At 39.1% G+C, this 23,702-nt stretch overlaps 1 long non-coding RNA gene across 14 annotated transcripts in view; it reads left to right on the top strand.

Moving 5' to 3' along the window:
• LOC103350411 (collagen, type I, alpha 1b) overlaps positions 1-23,702 on the top strand; it is a 335,748-nt gene that overhangs the window by 215,922 nt on the left and 96,124 nt on the right. The gene's annotated exons all lie outside the window — the stretch shown is intronic.

The following is a 23,702-nucleotide window of genomic DNA, read 5'->3' as shown; positions in this document are numbered from 1 at the left end:
AGATGACACACGGCTGCAGCAGCTGAGAGATGAAGCAGGCAACAGCTTGGAGATGGAGATGAGACCAGACTGAAGCAACCTGTAGTGATATAGCTGGAGAGAGAACATGGTGTGTGTCCAGACTAGAGCCTAGGGGCTAGCAAATCCTAGTGGTTACCTGCAGACCCATTGGAAGTAAAAAGGGCATGTTGATCTCACCCCATCTTTCCCACAACAGCACTTGCTGCTGGGCTGAGAAGGAGCAGACACCATTATGAGTTTGGGTGGCAGCTGCAGAAGCCTTTGTGTGTGCATGACAACTGGCTGAGACAGGACAACATCTTCTCAGCAGTACTGGCGGCAGTGGCAGGGAGATGGCAACATTTGGCCAGTGGCTCTTACGTATGCATGTGATCCTGAGATTCTAGCAGAGGGAAAATTCTGTAGTCCCCACTGACCTTCAGGCTGGCTAGGGGGATTGACAGGTGGCTTAGTACCTATGTAAGACTATGAGGCACACCCAGCCTCCCACCATATCACAGGATCCAGGGCTAACGTGGTCTAGGCAGAGCTGACTTGGGAAACACCTGCTTCTCTTGATTGAACAGGCTAGCATAACAGAGTGAAACCTCTGCACCTAGCACTGTGGGAGCCTTGTGTGCTGAAACCGTGGGGACCTGGTGACTACATGAGAGGGTACAAGGTGTAACTGGGTCTCTGGCAATCACTAGGTGTGGCTCCACATGTTCAGAGCTCCTTGGTTGCCTGGGGTGCATAACTGCAGTGAAAACCATGCTCACAATGAGGATTGTGCAGATCATTTGTGCAGTTCATATGGTGATTGGAGGAATGTTGAATTCACTGGGGCTAACACACAGGCATTGCTTAGCTCAAAGGAGAGGAGTTGAGGGGGTGATCATGCCAACAGAGATGACCATTCCGCCTCTTAGGTTAATGAGAGGAGACCTACAATGCCCAACTAGTGTGCTACCCTGAATACTTGCCCTACCTAGAACATGGACCAGAGCTCCCAGGCCACCCCCACCACACACTTCTTGGTATTCACTGAAAATGTAGATATTCCACTAAACTGCAGAGGTATAGCTCAAAGATAAAAGCAATCTGAGGTAAAAAATGAATGAATAACTCCACAATGCCTAAAAATGAATGCAGAAATTCAAGAAATAAAAATAAGGAAAACACATGACTCTCCCCCAAAGGAATAAAATATTTCAACATTGGAATGTTAAGATGAAAAGATTTAGGAAATACTGGAAACAAATACAAAAGATTAACCATAGGAACACTCAAAAGCAATCAGAAGCGAATCCACAAATAAAGAAAACCATAAATGACATGAATTCAAATTTTTCCCATGAAATTGAAATTTTAAAGAGAAATCAAAATGAAATATTAGAAGTGAAGAATTCAATAGATCAAATAAAAATGCAGTGGAAAATCTTAATAGCATACTTGGTGAGGCAGAAGAAAGAATATCTGAACTAGAAGAAAAATCTTTGAAATTTTTCAGTCAGACCAAAAAAAAAAAAAAAGAAGAAATTAGAAAACATAAAGACAATGTGTTGGACATTTATGGGATACTGTCAAACTACACAACATATAGGTCAGAGGAGTTCCTGAAGGTGTGTAAAGAAAGAATGGACTAGAAGACCTATTTAGAAAAATAATTACAAAAAAGTTCCCCAATTTAGAGAAAGAAAGGGACGTTCAAGTACAGGAAGCACATAAAACTCCTAACACACATGACCAGAAATGATCTTCACCATGCCACATTGTAGTCAGACTTTCAAGAGTAAAACATAGAGAAAAAATTCTAAAATGTGCATGAGAGAAGCACCAGATTACTTTCAGAGGACCCCCAATTAGACTCACAGCTGACTTCTTATCAGAAAACCTACAAGTTTGAAGGTAAGTGTAAGTCTTAAGAGAAAAAAAACTAAAAAACTGTCAGCTCAGAATACTGTGCCCTGCAAAGCTCTCATTTATGATTGAAGGTGAAATGAAAACCTTCCATAACAGAAATTGAAAGAATTTGTCAACACTTTTATAGCCTTATCAAAGATGCTTAAGGATATGCTACATGCAGAAACCTAGAAAGATAGTCATCATTAGGAAAATATGAAGGCAGAAAATCTCCCTGTAAAACTACAAAAGAAACCCAAAGTAAACAGTAGGAATACTTATGGGAAAATGGCAGGGCCAAGTTGTTACTTATCAATAGTTACCTTGAATGTAAATGACCTCAACTCTCCAGTTAAAAGATGCAGACTGGCCAAATGGATTTAAAAGCTATATCCATCTATTTGCTGCTTACAAGAAAATATCTCATAAACAAAGATACCTACAGCCTGAAAGTAAAAGGATAGGAAAAGATATTCCATGATAATAGAAAGCAAAAATGGGCAGTGTAGCTATCCTAATATCAGACAAAATAGACTTTAACACAAAAACTGTTAAAAAAAAAAAGGCAGGGAAGGACACTTACATAATGATTAAGGGATTAATTCAACAGAAAGATGTGACTATAACAAATGTATACAGTGAATTATAGGGTGCCTGGCTATTTAAAAGAAGTGTTAACGGATCTAATGGAAGACATAGACTCCAGTACAATAGTCATGGGGGACTTCAACCCCCCACTTTCATCAATGGACAAATAATCAGATAGAAAATCTACAAAGAAACAACAGAGCTAATTGAAACTATAGACCAAATGGACGTAACAGATATCTACCAAACTTTTCACCCCACAGTTGCAGAATACACATTCTTCTCATCAGTGCATGGAACTTTCTCTAGGATAGACCACATGCTAGAACATAAAGCAAGTCTTGGCAAATTCAAAAAAAAATCAAAATTATACCATGTACCTTCTCTGACCACAATGAAATGAGGCTGGAAATCAACAACTCAGGAACATCTAGATCATATGCAAACACACAGACTGAGCAAGATGCTTCTGAATGAACAGTGGGTCACAGTGGAAATCAAAAGATAAATCAAAAACTTTCTGGAAATGAATTAAGATGACAATAATCTTTATCAAAACTAATGGTATACAGCAAAAGCAGTGCTAAGAGGGAAGTTTTTAGCAATTGGCACTACATGAAAAAATTGTAAAGGTACCAAGGAAATGAACTATCAGTACATCTCATTGACTTAGAATAATAATAAACCAAATTATAAATTAGTAGAAGGAAAGACATAATTAAAATTTAGAAGATGAAAACCCTAAACAAATTGGGTAAAGAAGGAGCATTTCCTAACATAATCAAGGCAATTTATGACGAACCCACAGCCAGTATCCTATAGAATGGGGAAAAGCTGGAAGCATTCCCCCTCAGATCTGGAAACAGACAAGGATGTGTACTTTCACTATCACTATTTAATATAGCCCTAGAAACTTTAGCTAGAGCCATTAGGAAAAAAAAAAAAGAAATCAAAGAGATACAAATTGGAAAGGAGGAAATCAAACTATCCCTATTTATAGATGACATGATTCAATATGTAGAGAATCCAAAATACTTCACAGAAATACTATTGTACTTCATAAAAGAGTTTGGTAAGGTGGCAGGATATAAAATCAACACACAAGAATCAATATCCTTTGTATACACAGACAAATCCATAGCTGAGTAAGAACTTTTAAGATCAGTTGCATTCACAATAGCTCCAAAAAGAATTAAATACCTTGGAATAAATTTAACCAATGAAAATTATAAAACACTAAAGAAACAGAAATAGAAGAAGACACTAAACAATGAAAACATCTTCCACGTTCATGGATTGGAAGAATTAACATCATCAAAATGTCTGAACTACCATTAGCAATTCAATGCAATCCCAATCAAAATACTGACAACATTCTTCTCAGATCTAGAAAATGTTATGTTAAAATTCATATGGAAACACAAGAGATCCCAAATAGCTAAAGCAATATTATAGAACAAAATCAAAGCTGGAGGCATCAAAATACTAAATCTCAAGACATACTACAGGGCAGTTATAATCAAAACAGCCTGGTACTGGCACAAAACAGACCAATAGAACAGAACAGAAAATCCAGAAATCAATCTATGCATTTACAGCCAACTTGTCTTTGACAAAGGAGCAAAAATCAATTCCTGGAGCAAGGACAATCTCTTCAACAAATGGTGCTGGGAAAACTGGGTTTCCACATGCAGAAGTATGAATCAAGACCCCTACCTTACACTTTACACAAAAATACACTCAAATGTATCAAAGGCATAAATCAATGACCTGATACCATCAAATAACTAGAGAACTTCAAACTGTGCAAGACATTGGGATAGCCAAAACTTCTTGGAAAAGACCCCAGAAACACAGGCAATCAAGCCCAAAGCAGCAAATGGGATTACATCAAGCTGAGAAGCTTCTATACTGTAAAAGAAACAATCAGTAAAGTGAAGAGGCAATAGACAGAATGGGAGAAAATATTTGCAAACTGTACAACTGATAAAGGGTTAACATCCAGAATCTCAAAAGAGCTCAAGAACTTCATCGACAACAAAACAAACAAACCAGTTAAGAAGTGAGCAAAGGACTTGAATAGGCATTTTTCAAGAGAGGAAAGTTAAATGGCCAACAGGCATTTGAAAAAATGTTCAGTATCACTAGCCATCAGGGAAATGCAAATCAAAACCATGATGAAGTTTCACCTCATTTCAGTTAGAATGGCTCTCCTACAGAAACCAACAAACAAAAAATGCTGGCAAGGATGTGGGGAAAAAGGTACCCTAATCCACTGTTGATGGGAATGTAAACTACTGGAGCCACTGTGGAAGACAGTATAGAGATACTTCAGAAATCTGAGTATAAACCTATCATATCCTACAACCATCCCATTCCTGGGAGTTTATCCAAACCAAAAGAAATCAATATATGAAAGAGTTATCTGTACCCCCATGTTCATTGAGCAAAATTCACAATAGCTATGATATAGAACCAACCCAGATGTCCATCAAATTTTTACTGGATAAAGAAATTATGATATATGTATATATATCTAGTTACACATACATGCATACACATTCATACTATCATGTGCTACACAGCTGTAAAAAAAAAAAAGAAATCCTGTCTTTTGCAACAAAATGGATGCAATTGTAAATCATTATACTTGGTGAAATAAGGCAGTCCCAAAAAAACAGATACCATATGTTTTCCCTGATCTGAGGCAACTAATAGGGTATTAGAGTATTATATTAGTATAGTATTAGAGTACTGTATTTGAGTGAAATGGACATTTTGAGATTTGATGATTGTTTATACTCCTTTTCTGTTGAGGAACAGTGTTTGTTTGTTTTTTTTTTTTTTGCTTCATACTATTTGTTGAACTCTTAGTGCAAAGTTAATAAAAATAAAAAAGATCAAATTGGAATGTGGAAAGGAGGAGGAACAACTGAGAGAAGAAATGATTGTTAAGTGGAATAGTGCATGAAAAGGCCAATTTCATTGACTTACAACATTTTTAAAATGTCAATGTATGTGTATGGGGATGTGTGTATGTGTAGATAGATAAATAGATGGATAGATAGTTAAACAGAGCATTCCTTTCTGCTGTATGCTCCCCAAATGACCACAATGACCATTACTGGGCTGGACCAGAATTGGGAGTCAAGATTCCCATGTTGGGGGCAGTAACCCAATTACTTGAATCATCATAGCTGCCTTGCAGGTTCTACATTGTAGAAAGGCGGAATAAGGAGTTGGATCTGGGATATTAGTATCTTTACCAGAGTCTTAACCACTAGGCTAAATGCTCACCCCTGACTTAAAATTTTGATACAGAATCCATCTTGACTGTGTGTTTGAAACCAAAGAAGCTATAAACAAAGGTAGTTTACGTTCTAGCATAGTAGGTCAATGGTTGCTGAGATCACCAGGAATGTCAACCTTTATTCTGAAGCAGACTGAAACAGAAAAGATCCTTCCTTGGGGCCCATGTTCACCTGAGTGTGATATTAATTAAATAATCACATGAATATATGCAAAATTATTATTCATCTAAGTGCTAGACTGAATCAAATATTATTCTGTAAAAGTGAAAAATAGGAATCTTTGACACCAAGAATGGTTTCCTATGGAAATGATATTTGAGTGAGAAGTGAAGACTGAATAGTTGTTAACAAAGTTAAGATTACAATAGAAAAGAGCACTTTCAGTTGTGGAAACATCACCAAGGACTTTTTGAGGGAGCATGCCACATTTGGGAAATGTGAAATACAACCTACCATGGCTAGATCCTAAGAGGTGGTAGGAGATAAGTCTGGAAGTAAAGATTCCTCAGGAACTTGTAGATTTAGATTTTATTCAGAGATCAATAGGAAAATGTTAAAGTATTTTAAGCAAGAATTGATATAAAATTTACATTTCAAAAATTACTCAAGGGGTAGGTGTTTGGCCTGGTGATTGGGACATTTATATTCCTTATCAGAGTGCTTGGGTTCATGTCCCAGCTCTACTGCCAATTCCAGTTTCCTGATAGTGCAGGCCATGGATGGCCGCATGTTGGGGTCCTGCCATGTATATGGGAGACACAGAGGGTATTACAGGATGTTGGTTTTTGTCTGGCCTCATCAGCGTCATAGCAGGCATTTGGGACATTTGGGAAGTGAATTGGAGGATGGTAGCTGTCTTTTTTTCTCTCTGACTTCCTACCTGATTCTCTTTGTCTTTCTACTTCTCAAGTAAAATAAAAAGTAATTTTAAAAATTATTCTAATTGAAGTGGCCAAGAATGAATGCAACTAGATCAGTTAGTTTATTTGACGTAGTTTGGTGGGTGGTGAAACCAGCTTGGTAAAGAGAAAGAATTTAGGGGACTTAGGAAGTAAAATTGAGAGGAATTGATGACAAGTAGGATTTGAGTGAGAGAGAGAGAAGAGTATTTGATGAATTGGATTGTACACTAGTAGACTGTGGTGTTATACACCAAGAAAAGCAGCTAAGAATCTAGATAGGAATCAAGTTTGGAAAGGATCAAGAGTAAACCTAGGTGCCAGTTGTTTATAGAGGTGCACCATATTGAACTGGCTTTCCACATACATTTCTTAATTTACATGGGTTTATATTTTCTGGAGTTAAGAGCCATTTCTGTAATGTCTCAATGAAACTATGAATGAATCTATTGTACGTTGCCTTTAAGTACTGTTCCATCTCTTTGCCTTAAGTAAAATAGATACTTAAATGCTAAAGGGGAACAGGTATTAAAATATCACTGAATGCAATTATCATTATCAACAGTATTAGCTACTAATGACCTTTAAGAAAAAGTGACAAGAAACAGAAAAATACTCATAACCTTGTCATTTCCGTATATTGCTTTCATTTTTTATGTTTTTATTTTTTAACGATTTATTTATTTATATGAAAAGCAGAGTTACAGAAAGGCAGAGGCAGACACACACACACACACACAGAGAGAGAGAGAGAGAGAGAGAGAGAGAGAATCTTCCATCTGCTGGTTCAATCCCCAAATAGCCGCAATAGCTGGAGCTGGGCTGGTCTGAAGCCAGGAGCCAGGAGCTTCTTCCAGGTCTCCCATGCAGATGCAGGGGCCCAATGGTTCAAGTAGCAGAGCAGCTCTACCTCCTCATGCTAAGTTCCATGAGGATGTACTGTTGGTACTTTTTAGTTTACAAGAGCACTTAACTTCCCTTGCACTCAGCTTTGGGGTTTTAGGAGAAATTCAAGGAAACCAATAAATATTCCATTCAGTAACTCAGTAAATAGATATTCAGTTCCTTCTGGGGTTGCATAATATAAAAAGGTTAAGTTTTTGTGATCTTTTATTAAAATAAATGAATCTATTACTGAAATACAGAAGTAACTTCTCTATTTAATGTAGAACTCAATTCTTAGAAATAGATTGTTTTTATGTGTATATATGCATTTTTATGTATATATACAGTATATATGCATATGATAGCTAAGCATTAGTTTTTTTTGGGGGGGGGAGGGACAGGCAGAGTGGACAGTGAGAGAGAAACAGAGAGAAAGGTCTTCCTTTTTGCCGTTGGTTCACCCTCCAATAGCCTCTGCAGCCAGCATGCTGTGGCCGGCGCATCGCGCTGATCCGAAGCCAGGAGCCAGGTGCTTCTCCTGGTCTCCCATGCGGGTGCAGGGCCCAAGTACTTGGGCCATCCTCCACTGCACTCCCGGGCCATGGCAGAGAGCTGGCCTGGAAGAGGCGCAACCGGGACAGAATCCGGCGCCCTGACCGGGGCTAGAACCTGGTGTGCCGGCGCCGCAAGGCAGAGGATTAGCCTAGTGAGCAGCGGCGCCGGCCAGCATTAGTTTTATGTTATGCTTTTTCAGATCTTATATGTATACAGTAAAATGTTCCCTTCTTAGATGTTTTGGTGGTATATTTAAAATGCATACATAAATGTGGGTAACCATAATTGTCATTGAGACAGACGACATTTCTATCATCCAAAGATGTCTGGTCACGCTTCTTTATACTCGGTCCCCTTGTTTGACCTCCAGTCCCTGGCAACTATTCATCTTATTTTTGTTCCTAGGTTTTTTTTTTCTTTGTCAAAAAGCCATAGAAAGAGAATATTACAGAGTTGAGTCTTTCTGTTGCTGGTTTCCAATATAATGCTTTTGAAAGTCATCCATGTGGTTGCATGTGTGCTAATTTGTTCTATTTTATGGATGTTCCTTAGTTTATTTAAACATTCAGTAGTTAATAGGTATCTGATTTTTTTCCTCTCCATAGCACTGTTTATTTATTTGTTAAAAATTTTGCTTAAGGTATACAAATTTCATGTATTTCATATATACAGATCTAGGAACATAGTGATACTTCCTACCCTACCCTCTCTTCTGACCGTTCTCCCACACTTCTTACTCTTTCCTCTCCTGTTCTCACTCTTAATTTTTCCAAAGATCTATATTTACTTGTTTTTATACTCATAAGATTAACCCTACACTAAGTAACTAGTTCAATAAATAGTATGAAGAAAATAATACACTGCTACTCAACAGTCCAAGACAAGGGCTATAAACAGTTATGAAATTTCAAAATGTACATTTCACTCTTATACATTACATTTTGGGTACTTTATTCATTACAATAGATCAGGGAAAACATAAAGTATTTGTCCCTTTGGGACTTGTGGGAAGCAGGGCCCAGCTCCCACAACATGGCGCTGAGAGGGAGTAAACAAGTTCTACACAACGGCTTTGGCTACTTCATCAATTTGACTAATGAGTTGCAGGAGCTGACCCAACCTCTGATTGGAAGAAAACAGCATGCTCAGCATGTGGGCAGCAGAGCACAGATTGGTGGGAAAGGACTATAAAGGCGAGATAGAAGCGGCGCAGGGGATTTGGCTTATGCGCTGCGAAGCGCCGCAGACACCTCACACCACGCACCGAAAGAATAACAAGAATGCGGACACACACCAAGTGGAATGCAGTTAGAATGCGGTTAGCACAGGAGCAAACTTGAGCGCACAACTCAGAGTCATTCGCTTAAACAACAGCGTCCAGTCTGGTGTCGTTCTCCTGCAAGCTCGCGGAGGAGCGACACTGGCTTATATCACTATAATGGTTTCCACTTGCATCCATTTCATTGCAAAAGATAGGATTTCATCTTTTTATTTACCACTGAGTAATATTCCATAGTGTGATAGAATATATATATATATATATGATAATTTCTTTATGGTGTCATCATTTCATGTACATCTTGATTGATTCCATATCTTAACTATTGTGAATTGAGCTGTAATAAACATGGGGGAACAGATAACTCTTCCAGATGCTGATTTCATTTTGTTTGGGTAATTCTCAGGATTGGGATGATTGGGTCAAATGGCTGGTCTATATTCAGATTTATGAGGTATCTCCATATTGTCTTCCATGGTGGTTACACCTGTTTACGTTCCCACCAACAATGATTTAGGAAACCTGTTCCTCTACATTCTTGTCAGCATTTATTGTTTGTTTATTTCTGTATGAGAGTCATTGTAACTGAAATGAGATGAAACTTCATTGTGGTTTTGATTTGCATTTCCCTGATGGCTAGTGATATTGAACATTTTTTCAAGTGTCTGTTGGTCATTTAAATTTCCTCCTTTGAAAAATGCCTGTTCAAGTCTTTTGCCCATTTCTTTTTTTAACAGAAAACTTTAATTCAATAAATATAAATTTCGAAAGTACAACTTTTGGATTATAGCAGTTCTTGCCCACATAACTACCCTTCCACCCACAAACCATCCCATCTCCTACTTCTCCCACCCCATTCTTCATTATGATTAATTTTTAATTATCTTTATATACAGAAGATCAACTCTATACTAAATAAAGATTTTAACAGTTTGCACCCACACAGACACACAAAGTATAAAGTACTGTTTGAAGATTAGTTTTACCATTAATTATCATAGTACAACTCATTAAGGACAGAGGTCCTACATGGGGAGTAAGTGCACAGTGACTCCTGTTGTTGATTTAACAATTGACACTCTTATTTATGACGTCATTAATCACCCAAGGCTCTTGTCATGAGCTGCCAAGGCTATGGAAGTCCTTTGAGTACACTATCTCTGTCAGTATTTAGACAAGGCCATAATCAGAGTGGATGTTCTCTCCTCCCTTCAGAGAAAGGTACCTCCTTCTTCGATGGAACCTTCTTTCCACTGAGATCTCACTCACAGAGATCTTTCATTTAGGTCATTTTTTGCTACAGTGTTTGGCTTTCCATGCCTGAGATACTCTCATGTTGCCCATTTCTTAAATGGATTATTTATTTTGTTGATGTTGAGTTTCTTGAGCTTTTTATAGATTCTGGATATTAACCCTTTATCAGTTGCATAGTTTGCAAATATTTTCTCCCATTCTGTCAGTTGTCTTTTCACTTTGCTGAATGTTTCTTTTGCAATGCAGAAGCTTCTCAACTTGATGCAATTCCATTTGTCTATTTTGGCTTTGGTTGCCTATGATTCTGGTTTTTTTTTTTTTTTTTTTTTTTTTTTTTTTTCCAAGAAGTCTTTGTCTATGCCAATGTCTTGCAGAGTTTCCCCCAATGTGCTCTAGTAATTTGATTATATTGGGTCATAGATTTATGTCCTTGGTCATTCTGAGTGGAATTTTCTGTAAAGTGTATGGTAGGGGTCTTGTTTCATACTTCTGTACATGAAAATCCAGTTTTCCAATACCATTTGTATAAGAGACTGTCCTTGCTCCAGGGATTGATTTTCACTCCTTTGTCAAAGATAAATTGGTTATAGATGCATGCACAAGTTGATTTCTGCAGTTCCTTTTCTTTTCTATTCATCTACATGTCTATTTTGTGACAGTATTAGGCTGTTTTGATTATAACTGCCAGATAGTATTTCTTGAAATCTGGTAATGTGGTGGCTCTTGCTTTGTTTTATTTTTTGTATGAAATTACTTTCATTATTTGGGATCTCTTTTATTTCCATATGAATTTTAGTATTATTTTTTTTAGAACTACAAAGAATATCATTGGTACTTTGATTGGGATCACATTGATTCTGTAAATTGCTTTTAAACACTACTGTGGACATTTTGGTGTTATTGATTCTTCCAATCCATGAACATGGAAGATTTTTCCATTTTTTGGGTCTTCTATTTGTTACTTTACTGTTTTGTTATTTTCATCGTAGAGATCATTCACCTACTTGGTTAAATATATTTCCAGGTATTTAATCATTTTTTGTAGCTATTGTGAATGGGATTGATTTTAGAGGTTCTTTTTCAGCTATGGCATTGTCTGTGTGTACAAAGGCATTTTTGTGTTTGTGTGTGTGCTAATTTTGTATCCTACTACCTTACCAAACTCTTTTATGACGTCCAGTAGTTTCTTAGTGAAGTATTTTGGTTCCCATATATATGCAATCATGTCATCTACTTATAAGGATGATTTGACTTCTTCCTTTTCAATTTGCATCCCTTGGATTTCTTTTGATTTGTTTAAAATTTTGCGCTATTCTGAATAAAGCTTACAAGGAAATCTTTCTGTGGATATGTTGCTTTATTTTTCTTGGGCATAAATAATCCCAGTTAGGAAAGAGATAGCTGTGTTATTTGTTAATTTTATATTTATTTTATCAGAAACTGCCACCTTGTTTTTCATTTTTTTTTTTTTTTTTTTGACAGGCAGAGTGGACAGTGAGAGAGAGAGAGACAGAGAGAAAGGTCTTCCTTTTGCTGTTGGTTCACCCTCCAATGGCCGCCGCGGCCGGCACACCGCACTGATCCGATGGCAGGAGCCAGGAGCCAGGTGCTTTTCCTGGTCTCCCATGGGGTGCAGGGCCCAAGCACTTGGGCCATCCTCCACTGCACTCCCTGGCCACAGCAGAGAGCTGGCCTGGAAGAGGGGCAACCGGGACAGAATCCGGCGCCCCGACCGGGACTAGAACCCGGTGTGCCAGCGCCGCTAGGCAGAGGATTAGCCTAGTGAGCCGTGGCGCCGGCCGCCACCTTGTTTTTCAAAGAGGTTGTATATACCATTTTGTTTTTCCATCAGCAATATATTACAGTTCCATTGCTCTGCATCCTCACAAATACTTGACTTTGCCACGTTGTCAGGTTTTTCATTCTTCTAATTATATTCAATTTAGTAGTTCTGTAATGATATCACATTGTAATACAGTGTGCATCCCCTAATAATTTATATGTTTGAATATCTTCTTATGTATTTATTTTTCCATTCTTATCTCCTGTTTGGTGATGTATCTTTTTTGGCAAGTGGAAGAGGGAGTTGTTTTCTTCTTATTACTGAATCTTGTATGTTCTTTACAAATTATTTTAAAAATAAATTTATTTATTTATTTATTTATTTTTACAGGCAGAGTGGACAGTAAGAGAGAGAGACAGAGAGAAAGGTCTTCCTTTGCCATTGGTTCACCCTCCATTGGCCGCTGCGGCCAGTGCGCTGCGGCAGCGCACAAGCTGATCCGATGGCAGGAGCCAGGTGCTTCTCGTGGTCTCCCATGGGGTGCAGGGCCCAAGGACTTGGGCCATCCTCCACTGCACTCCCTGGCCACAGCAGAGAGCTGGACAGGAAGAGGGGCAACCGGGACAGAATCCGGTGCCCCGACTGGGACTAGAACCTGGTGTGCCGGCGCCGCAAGGCGGAGGATTAGCCTAGTGAGCCGCGGCAGCAGCCTAAAAATAAATTTTTTACAAAATATGCATTTGCATGTATTTGAGTCTGCAGCATATCCTTTTATTTTCTTAAGAGTCTCTCTTGAAGGGCTGAAGTTCTGAATTCTAATTTAAGTTTGAAAAAGTCCTGTTTATCACTTTTTTCACTAATGCTTCATTATTTTGTATTCTGAGAAATGTATCCCTCAATGTAGTATCTCACTGATTTTCTTCAATATTTTACTTAGAATTTTAAAAAATTGTTTTAAGTTTTACATGTATGATTATGGTCTATTTTTAATCAACTTTCATATATAATATGAAATACAGATAAAAATGAAGGGTGGAAAATTAGTGCATCTAATTTTTATAGTATCATTTTTTGGCAAAAAATACTATCCTTTAGCCACCGAATTGCCTTTGTACTTTTCTTTTTTTTTTTTATTTTTTGACAGGCAGAGTGGACAGTGAGAGAGAGAGACAGAGAGAAAGGTCTTCCTTTGCCATTGGTTTACCCTCCAATGGCCGCCGCGGCCAGCGCGCTGCGGCTGGCACACCGCGCTGATCTGATGGCAGGAGCCAGGTGCTTTTCCTGGTCTCCCATGGGGTGCAGGGCCCAAGCACTTGGGCCATCCTCCACTGCACTCCCTGGCCACAGCAGAGAGCTGGACAGGAAGAGGGGCAACCGGGACAGAATCCGGCGCTTCGACCTGGACTAGAACCTGGTGTGCCGGCGCCGCAAGGTGAAGGAGTAGCCTAGTGAGCCACGGCGTCGGCCTGTACTTTTCTTGAACATTGGTTAATATGTCTACGTAGATCACTTTGTATCTTTATTATTGTGTTAATTGATTTATATTTATGCATGTTTATGCCTTTTCTACATGTTCTTGATTGCAGTAGTTTTAAAATAAGACTTGGAATCAACTAATATTAGTCCTCAAACTTTGTTCTTCATTTTCTTCTGTGAATTCTTATCTGGAGTGGTCTTCCTGGACTATCAACTCCTCCTCCTCAACTGAGAAATTCCACCAGTTTTCACTTTGATTTCCTTCCTAGGCTATAGTCCAGGAATTCCCTGAGGAAACTGTAGAGATTCTCTCATTTGTTTTATCCTCTCAATGGTCAATAATTATTTTTGAATAATTTCCAGTATTTTGCAAGCCATTTTTCATAACTTTTGCCACTTGTAAGCTTGTTTCTTTTAAGGGAAGATAAATCTGGTCCCTTTACTGCTTATATTGACTGAGTGGATGCCCACTATTGATTTGTAATCAAATTTGTTTTTATCTGATTACTATTTGAGGTAGTTGGCCTGTTTATAAGCAATATAACTTTGAATTGATTCTGTGTTCTATCATTCTGTTTTATTCTCCCTGTTAACTTCAATTTGTCTCTTTTTAAATGTAGTTATAGCAGTTTTGCTTTCTCATGTGTCTCTGAATATGTGTGCAGATGTGTGTACTATATATATAGAGAGAGATATAACACATGAGAGTACTTCAAAATGTTTGTGAAAAAGTATAGTTAAAAGATGTTTCTTTTAGTGCAAAATTTTTGAAATTCATGAATTTTTCATAATATATTTTCCATGAGCTTTAAAAAAGGTCTCTCCTATATAAAATCTTGAAATGTTTATATACACTATATTTATTTTATGTATTAATTTATTGCAATGTCTTTTCAAATACTTTTATACCACTGGCTTACAAAGTGGTAACTTTGATATATTTATATTTTCTGTAATACATACTAGACATACATAAACACACTTATACCACAAACACATGCAGTTGTGGGGCCGGTGCAGTGGCTCACTTGGTTAATCCTCTGCCTGCAGTGCCGGTATCCCATATAGGCACCGGGTTCTAGTCCTGGTTGCTTCTCTTCCATTCCAGCTCTCTGCTGTGGCCCGGGAAGTCAGTGGAGGATGACCCAAGTGCTTGGACTCCTGCACCCCCATGAGGGACCAGGAGGAAGCACCTGGCTCCTGGCTCCTGGCTCCTGGCTCCTGGCTTCTGGCTTCGGATCTGCACAGCACCAGCAGTGGCAGAAATTTTGGGAATGAACCAACGGAAGGAAGACTTTTCTCTCTATCTCTCTCTCTCATTGTCTAACTATATCTGTCAAATAAATAAATAAAAATCAAGCAAAAACAAACAAACAAACAAAAAACACATGCAGTTGTGTTCCAACCTCTCTAGTTTGTGACTTACTGCATAGGGTCCAAATGATTATATCAAGGAAATGATTAAGAGAGAGAGGATAAATTGACTTAAGAAATAAAATGTTAAATGCAAGAATAGTGCTAGAACAAAGAAATTCATAAAATATTACCACTCTTCTCACAGACTACTTTGGCAATCTGGCTAATGAAAAAATATGACAGTTCCCATTTTGCCTAGACGTACAATAGGAAATTATTTATGTCCAGGAACTAGATCCTGGTTTGTTTTGCATGATGCCAATAAGTGGCCTCTAATCAAATGATCTATCTTATACAATTGGCCTACTGAAGTATCACCTCTTGCCATCCATTCTCTTGTAGTAACATGGAATCCTGCAAGGGTGGAACATAAGCCATAGGAAGTTAAACTTTTGTGGGCAGATGATGTACAGACCAATGATCTATACATTAGCTTTTTCACATACAGATGAACACTGTACTATAGAAGTTTTCTTTCTTCTTAACTGCACAACAAAACAAAACAACATCAACAAAAATCATTGACTTGGTATTTCCATCGTAGTTTGGCAAAGAAAATAAAGCAAATGAGTAAATTTTTAATTTCTTGGGTATTCCTTTCTTTGAACTAAAATGAAGTTTGGAGATTAATTTTAGATTTTTGTATGGAACGCAGGCATCCCAAGCAAACTCATGATCACTATGTCAAAAGCCTGGCCCTCTGACTTTTCTTTCTTCACTATACTTTTTAATAGTTAGCCAAGGCACATCAAAATAGTGCTAAGAGGAACATTTATTGAGAAAAGTGATCCAGGTAATCATCTAAAAAAGAGCACACTCAGAAGGGGGGATACTTTTGTAAGTCTATAATAAGAATTATGAAATTATAAATACGATAATATCAACCCTAAGAAATCATCACATTTTGTAAATGAACATTTTTGAGAACATTTAGTCAGTTCTAAAACACGCAGTGATTATAACTTATAAACACATCCCCTAGAAAACATCAAACATAGTTGTCCACATTTGGTTATCTCAATAGTGTTTATAGTAGGTCACTGACTCTGAATAACTGCTCGAATGTTGAAATCATCTGGGGAAGTTTTAAAAAAGTCCTGTATCTCAAGAGATGCTGACTTAATTGAATTGGGATGAATCTCCAGGAGTGATTTTTTAAAAAAGATTTATTTATTTATTTGAAAGTCAGAGTTACAGAGAGAAAGAGAGAGAGAGAAAAAGGGAGGGAGGTGGAGAAGAGAGAGAGAGATATCTTTCATTTGCTGGTTCACTCCACAAATGGCTGCAATAGCCAGGGCTGGGCCAGGTTGAATTCAGGATTCAGGAGCTTCTTCTGGGTCTCCCACATGGGTGCAAGGGCCCAGTGACTTGGACCATTCTCTGCTGCTTTCCCAGGAGCATTAGCAGGAGCTGGAATGGAAGTGGAGCAGCTGGGACTTGAACTGTTGCCTGTATGGGATCATAATGGGAAATAGTTTCAGGAGGCACAAAAGATGGTAGATTGACCAAGGAGAATTGCAGGAAACCCTATTTAAAGGGTTTGCCGTGCTGCCTGTCCTTTCAGAGGCTGTTCCATACCTAGGCTTGAAGATGGTCCAGTTCAGACTTTTCAAAAAACATGATCAGAAAGCGCAATTTCTCTGAGCCTTACTCTTCTCAGTAAAGTAAGGAGCAGTAACACTCCATAGGATTAAATTGTTTTGATTAAATAAAAGAATGAATTTAGGGCCAGCGCTGTGGTGTAGTGAGTTGATGTCTGGCCTGAAGCGCCGGCATCCCATATGGGCGCAGGTTTGAGTCCCAGCTGCTCTGCTTCTGATCTGGCTCTCTGCTGTGGCCTGGGAGAGCAGTGGAAGATGGCCCAAGTGCTTGGACTCCTGCACCCATTTGGGAAACCCGGAGGAAGTTCCTGGCTCCTGGCTTCATATTGGCGCAGCTCTGGACATTGCAGCCAATTGGGGAGTGAACCAGCAGATGGAAGACCTCTCTCTCTCTCTCTCTCTCTCTCCACCTCTCCTCGCTCTGTGTAACTCTGACTTTCAAAGAAATAAATAAATCTTAAAAAAAAAGAGAATGAATTTAAAGCAGCTATCATAGTAGTTGGAATGTGTGCAAACAGTAAGCATTAAAGGTAATATTGAATGGAACATAAAATTCAGTCTTGTTAAATGCGATTTCATTTAGTAATGATAAGATCTATTTTTTTTTTTTTTTTTTGACAGGCGGAGTTAGACAGTGAGAGAGAGAGACAGAGAGAAAGGTCTTCCTTTTCCATTGGTTCACCCCACAAATGGCCGCTACGGCTGGCGCTGTGCCAATCCGAAGCCAGGAGCCAGGTGCTTCTCCTGGTCTCCCATGCAGGTGCAGGGCCCAAGGACCTGGGCCATCCTCCATTGCACTCCCGGGCCACAGCAGAGAGCTGGACTGGAAGAGGAGCAACTGGGAAAGAATCCGGCGCCCTGACCGGGACTAGAACCTGGTGTGCCGGCACCACAGGAGGAGGATTAGCCAAGTGAGCCGCTGCGCTGGCCAGATCTAATGTGTTTTGTTACACAATTTTGTTTAAAAGTTTGGCCGGCGCCGCGGCTCACTAGGCTAATCCTCCGCCTTGCGGCGCCGGCACACCGGGTTCTAGTCCCGGTCGGGGCGCCGGATTCTGTCCCGGTTGCCCCTCTTCCAGGCCAGCTCTCTGCTGTGGCCCGGGAGTGCAGTGGAGGATGGCCGAAGTGCTTGGGCCCTGCACCCCATGGGAGACCAGGAAAAGCACCTGGCTCCTGGCTCCTGCCATCGGATCAGCGTGGTGCGCAGGCCGCAGTGGCCATTGGAGGGCGAACCAACGGCAAAGGAAGACCTTTCTCTCTGTCTCTCTCTCTCACTCTCCACTCTGCCTGTCAAAAAAAAAAAAAAAAAAAAGTTAAACTTGGGTCATTTATCATCATGTAAAAAAATTTAAATGCATAAAACTAACATTCACAAGTATTTTTATAATTATATGATATACATGGGCTAGCTACCTGATATCACTTTTAAAAACTATGCTTATATGGGGCCGGCACTATGGCTCACTTGGTTAATCCTCCACCTGTGACGCTGGCATCCCATATGGGTGCCAGGTTCCAGTCCCAGTTGCTCCTCTTCCAGTCCAGCTCTCTGCTGTGGCCCAGGAAGGCAGTGGAGGATGGCCCAAGTACTTGGGTGCCTGCACCCACATGGGAGACCAGGAACAAGTACCTGGCTCCTGGCTCCTGGCTCCTGGCTCCTAGCTTCGGATTGGCGTAGCTCCTGCCATGGCAGCCATTTGGGGGGTGAACCAACGGAAGAAAGACCTTTCTCTCTCTCTCTCACTGTCTCACTCTATCTGTCAAAAAAAAATATGCTTATAGCAGATAAAGCTGTTTGCAATGCCAGCATAATATATGAGTGCTGGTTTGTGTCCTGGCTTAAAGCTATTAATTTTAACTCTTTTTTTTTTTTTGAAAAAGAGTCTGCAACTTTAATACTACAAGAAATATTTTTTGTTCTTCCAGTAGCATAAAAAGGAAGTGATAATCCTTATCAGAAGCAAAGATAATCGTTTATTTCAGGTGTAGATGTACTCTGAATGTCAAATTCATCATAATATAAATAATTAGTCCTGTCATTTAAAAATTAAAATTATCTCATTTACATGTCTATAGCTTTTAGAATGCATCATACTACTTCAATAAATTACATTCTGGATCATATCAGCATCTCTTCAAGAAAATGAAGTTAAATCTTTGTAGTAACCAGCAGCTTAATTTTCATTAGGCCAGCTATTTGATAATTAGTCATGCACCATAAATCAAACCCCAAGTCGTCTTCTAGTTTCTTAATTGAAAATTATTGTTTCTTGGCTCTCTGGTTAAAAGTGCAGCAAGTGTGAGTGTGATCGATGTGGAATCTGGCATAAACAGTTTGAGACAGTCAGAACTTGATAGATCATTGCCCTGAAGGGGCTTATAATGGCAGGTAGGCAGAAATTTCCAAATTAAAGATTTGCTTTTAAAATTGCAAGTGGAAAGATAGCTGTGGTATACCAAATCCATCTTGACATTTTCACCACCTTTGGTTTCTGCTTTTATTTTTTTCCCCAAAATGTCCATTACAATCTACTCATGTGCACCAGTGACTGTTGAAACAATATAAAATTACTGAGAAATCTAACTTTTTGTTTGAGCTAAAAATGAAAATATTCTCCACTAATGTCCTGAACAAATATTGAATTTGTTCGTATTTTAAAGCAATTCGAAAACATTGACTAAAAACATTCTACTCATCTGACAGCTAATCTGAGGGAACAGATGGCTACTCAAGTATTGCCCCCAGTCATAAAATCATTTCAAATATGATACTGTTGAGCCTAAATAAAAGACTTTGCAAGTAATAAGGAAAATATTGCTTCATTGAATGACTGCAGCTTGTTGCCATATTTCTTCTGACAGTCTAGGAGGATTTGCAGAGAATTTTGGTCATGTCTGCAGTTCCTTAGTTAAGAACAGCCACAGGGTTTTCCAGCGTTCATTTCTTGTTTCCTAGTGGCCTGGCAGCCACGACATGATGAGGGACACAGCAGGGAGTACTGGGAAATGCACCATAAATTTCAATGTTAGGAGTCAAAAGAGCTAGAAAAAAATCTGGGCATAAGAACCATGGCTGAAGTTTGAAAATCATCTACACAAATGCACCCTAAAATAAGTATAGCATTTTATCAGTTCCATGAGTAAAATGACATGGATGGCTTAAGGTGGGTGGATGGCCAATAGTTCATAAAGGCTAATGTTGACATTATTTAATCTGATATAATCACACATATTATGTGCTTTAGTTACTCAAAACTTTCTTTTGTATAAAAGGAACTTAAATAAAGGTTTTTGACAAATTATAATTTGAATTTAAAAAAGAATTGGCTGGAATATTTGTGAAGATACAATTTCTAGCCGTGAGTTATATCTCAAAATTTAAGGAAATTTACCATTCTTCAAAGAAAACCGAAATATAATTACACACATATATTTTACTATCTTTCTTTTAAACAAATTCTAAGAATTATTTAGACATGAATTATTTCGTCTATAAAATAATATAATTGTAATAAATGAACTAATACTCCTTCCTATTTGAATATTCTGCAACTTTGAGGAAAATTTGTTGAATATTTGTTGAAAATGATGTTAAGCTCTTTTTAAAAGGATCTTAAAAAAGGATTTATTCTGTTTATTTGAAAGGCAAATTATGGATAGAGAGAGAGAGAGATCATCCATTCTCTGGTTTACTCCCCAAATAGTTGCAATGGCAAGGGCTAGGCTAGGCAGGAGCCAGGAGCCAGGAACTTCATCTGAGTCTCCCACATGGGTACAGAGGCCAATGTACTTGGGCCACCTTCTGCTGTCTTCCAAGACACCGCAGCAGGAAGCTGAATCAGAAGTGGAGCTTCTGGGACTTGAACAGACACCCATAGGGGATGACAATGCTGTAGGAGGCAGTTTAATCACAATGCCGGCCCCAATGTTAAGTTCTTAATTTTTTATTATATTTTGACCAAAGGTGAATAATTAAGACTTATACTCCTTTGCATAGGGTTATGTAAGTGTGTTTTTGTGTAAGTATGTTACGGTATGTATACACAGGTTCACAAATTAGCCGTATGGAGTTCTGATTCTGTCAACGGGTATGCCTTTGAGTGTATGTATGTGTGTTTTCCAACTGATTTTTTTTTTCTTTTTTTTTCTTTTTTTTTTTTTTTTTGACAGGCAGAGTGGACAGTGAGAGAGAGAGACAGAGAGAAAGGTCTTCCTTTGCCGTTGGTTCACCCTCCAATGGCCGCCGCGGCCGGCGCGCTGCGGCCGGCGCACCGCGCTGATCCGATGGCAGGAGCCAGGAGCCAGGTGCTTTTCCTGGTCTCCCATGGGGTGCAGGGCCCAAGCACCTGGGCCATCCTCCACTGCACTCCCTGGCCACAGCAGAGGGCTGGCCTGGAAGAGGGGCAACCGGGACAGAATCCGGCGCCCCGACCGGGACTAGAACCCGGTGTGCCGGCGCCGCTAGGCGGAGGATTAGCCTAGTGAGCCGCGGCGCCGGCCCCAACTGATTTTTTTTTAAAAGTCTTGATAGTTGAGGCCGGCACTGTGGCATAGCGGGTAAAGCTGCCGCCTGATGTGCCAGCATCCCATGTGGACACTGGTTCAAGTCCCAGCTGTTCCACTTCCCATCCAGCTCTCTGCTGTAGCCTGGGAAAGCAACAGAAGACAGTTCAAGTCCTTGGGCCCCTGCACCCATGTGGGAGACCAGGTAGAAGCTCCTAGCTCCTGGCTTCCAATCAGCGCAGCTGTGGCCATTGCAGCCAATTGGGGAGTGAATCAGCAGAAGGAAGACCTCTCTCTCTCTCTCTCTCTCTCTGCCTCTGAGAACTCTCTGTGTAACTCTGACATTCAAATAAATAAATAAATAAATGTTTTTTAAAAATCTTGATAGTTGCCAACATTTCAAAATCTAGAAATGTTGCATGGAAATATAATTCGGACTAAATACATCTTTTTACAAAAATATTCACCCAGAACTGAATAGTAGTTTCTTTCTCTCATATATACACCCTTCCCAATCTAAGTTTTCTTGTCTATTCTAAGCCTAGGTGTTAGTTACTATTTATCAGTGTTCATGCCTTGTTACACACTTTGTCCTGCAAAATCTCTTCATTCATTTATGCCATGTACTGTAGTGGCCATGGCCCAGCTGTGTGAAAAGAAACCTTTCATACAACTGATGCTAATGTAGAATAGACTGTGTAAAATATGTAAGTTAAGTACATTTATACTTTTCCTTCCTGGTAATAAAGTAAGCACATGAAAACTGGCATGCTCTTGGCCCATCCTGCAATGCAACCATGACACCCTATTCAAAATAACAACAACAACAATAATAATAATGTGAGTCTCAGGTTCTAGGATTCTCAGATGTGTCTGGTTATTTACTAGATGAGTGTGACTAGCCTTTTGAAATGTAGACAGAACTGAGAACCTGAGAAGACAATGGAAGCTATTTTCACTGAATTATATCCTTGATATGATGATGATTCTTTGTACCTTTTGTTTACTTGATTCATAGTGAACTGACATTAAAATAACTTCAATGATGCTTGAATTGTGGTTGCAGCCAATCTTTGAAACTACCCCAATCATTGTAGACTGATCCAACTTAACAAGTAGCCTTGTGTTCTAGATATTATCTGGAGTACTTCTGGTTCTGTTAGAGATACTGACAAACTTTTCCAGATCTACTGTTTATTTCCAAAAGAATATCTCCATTCCTAGCTGTCTGATATCCTTGTATTCCAACTAAATCCTTCTTTGGCACTGCCCATAGGAGTTATTAACTTGAGCAGATGAGTTGCATTCATTCTACCACGAAGCGGGATTGAGGCATAGGCACTGAGCTACTTAGTTGTGGCAAACCAAACTAGATGATCTCACAGATCTTAGGCTGATGTTGACATTTTAGGAGAGTTTTGATGTGGTTATGAAAAAGCAGATGCAGAGATACAGAAAGACTGAGATAAGTCACAATGTGCCTCATGAACCTTACATGTTTTTGAGAAACTCTTTTCTGGAAGTTTTCCTTTAATCAACTTTCATTTGAGTTGCAACCAAATGATCTCTGACTAAATAGATTTACTGAAATTTTCCTCGAGAAATTTCTTTAAAAGTAATCACTGGAACAGAAAGATATGCTTTTTTTAAAGGCTCTTTTCTAAATTCTCCTTTGGAAATGTTGAACTGAAAACCACTATTTTCCTGTGGTAAGAACAGACTTCTGGGGAAGCAGACATGGAATTGCTACATACTAGTTACGGCATTGTGCATTCAATTTGCCCAATGACAGATACTTCAAGATCTTCAGATTGTGAAGACTTCATGACTACAACATTTTTCTGATGATGAACATTATATTAACATTTTATAACTTCTGGGAACTTTGTGCAAAGTCATTAAAAATAATAAATGTCGGGCCGGTGCCACAGCTCAATAGGCTAATCCTCCGGCTGCGGCGCCGGCACCTCGGGTTCTAGTCCCGGTTGGGGTGCTGGATTCTGTCCCGGTCGTTCCTCTTCCAGTCCAGCTCTCTGCTGTGGCCCGTGTGTGTGTCTCTCTCTCACTGTCCACTCTGCCTGTCAAAAAAATAAAAATAAAATAAATGTCGGGGAATTGTGGCATAGTTAAACTACCATGTGCAATGGTGGCGTTCTGTATCACCACTGGTTTGAGACTCAGATGCTCCACTTCTGATTCAGCTCTCTACTAATGTACTTGGGAACATAGTGGAAGATGGCCCAAGTATTT

This window comes from Oryctolagus cuniculus, chromosome 4, assembly GCF_964237555.1.
Source record: "Oryctolagus cuniculus chromosome 4, mOryCun1.1, whole genome shotgun sequence".
Taxonomy (NCBI): domain Eukaryota; kingdom Metazoa; phylum Chordata; class Mammalia; order Lagomorpha; family Leporidae; genus Oryctolagus; species Oryctolagus cuniculus.
The sequence above is the reverse complement of the archived record's forward strand: the minus strand, read 5'-3'. Positions and strand labels throughout refer to the sequence as shown.